The sequence below is a fragment of the Limulus polyphemus genome, unplaced genomic scaffold, assembly GCF_000517525.1.
Source record: "Limulus polyphemus unplaced genomic scaffold, Limulus_polyphemus-2.1.2 Scaffold6945, whole genome shotgun sequence".
Lineage (NCBI taxonomy): Eukaryota > Metazoa > Arthropoda > Merostomata > Xiphosura > Limulidae > Limulus > Limulus polyphemus.
The window spans coordinates 36,755-38,413 of NW_013672555.1; positions in this window are offsets into that span (position 1 = coordinate 36,755).

Sequence of the window (1,659 nt, forward strand, 5' to 3'; positions counted from 1 at the left end):
ATCATGACAATATAAAAAAACCTTACAAGATGTTATGCATTATTTAATTCCTGTAGACCCATCACGACAGTATAAAAAACCATTACAAGATGTGGTGCATTATTTATCCCATTCTTTAATTGTCTTAGAACTTAAAAAACTATAATTATGAATTTTTTATGTGATATTTGTACCAATAATAGAAGGGAAAAATATGCTTGTTACATTTTTAGCATTTCAAAAACAAACATTCCTAGCAACTGGAAACACCAGGTTTGCCTCCATCAGGAATGTTAGAGAAACACCAGGTTCACTTCCATCAGGAATGTTGTTAGCTAACAATGAAGTATGTTTACATGTACAATACATTTGGTATCCCCCCCTCAGTCATTTAAAAGAAAGTAGTAGTTGTCACATTTGTGTTTTAGAATTTATTACTATCTTGCACTTTTTCAAGTCACATACCAGTAACAAGATACTGCAGACAGTAAGATTATTACAGTTCCAGTTCCTCTAGTAGTAATGAGATGGATCAAACAGATTATTAAATTTTGTTATGAAGATCAAAAGCCAAAATGCTGAATGTTAAAATAATTATTCCCAAAACAATCTATTTCATCATAATTCAAAAATTCATCAAATTTATAGGAATTAACAAGAAAATGTCAAAGTAGCTTACAAATGTCAAGTATCATAATTCAGAAATCTATGAAACTAAGGAAGTAATTAGATATACTAAATGGTTGAGTAGTTTGTTAATAAGAACAGTACGGACTAGAAGTTAGGTATACTAAATGGTTGAGTAGTTTGTTAATAAGAACAGTACGGACTAGAAGATAGGTATACTAAATGGTTGAGTAGTTTGTTAATAAGAACAGTATGGACTAGAAGTTAGGTATACTAAATGGTAGAGTAGTTTGTTAATAAGAACAGTACGGACTAGAAGATTTGAGAATTTTTGTAAACTGTTGTATTGAGATTGACACACACATTGCTGGTTAGTAGCAACAAAGGTTGATGATAGAGAAACACATTGGATAGTCCTGGCTTCTTTCTAACACTAGTTAAGGGAGCCAGTAGTGGGAAGAAATGTATTGTAATCCAAACTTGTTACATACTCCAGAAGTTCTAGGTTACAACTGACAACTTAACGACCGTAAGGTCCAAACTTGTTACATATTCCAGAATTTCTAAGTTACAACTTAACGACCATAAGGTCCAATCTTTTTACATATTCCAGAGTTTCTAAGTTACAACTTAATGACTGTAAGGTCCAAACTTGTTACATATTCCAGAATTTCTAAGTTACAACTTAATGACTGTAAGGTCCAAACTTTTTACATATTCCAGAAGTTCTAGGTTACAACTTAACGACTGTAAGGTCCGAACTTTTTACATATTCCAGAATTTCTAAGTTACAACTTAATGACTGTATGGTCCAAACTTGTTACATATTCCAGAATTTCTAAGTTACAACTTAATGACTGTGAGGTCCAAACTTGTTACATATTCCAGAAGTTCTAAGTTACAACTTAATGACTGTAAAGTCCAAACTTGTTACATATTCCAGAAGTTCTAGGTTACAACTTAACGACCATAAGGTCCAAACTTGTTACATATTCCAGAAGTTCTAGGTTACAACTTAACGACCATAAGGTCCAAACTTGTTACATATTCCAG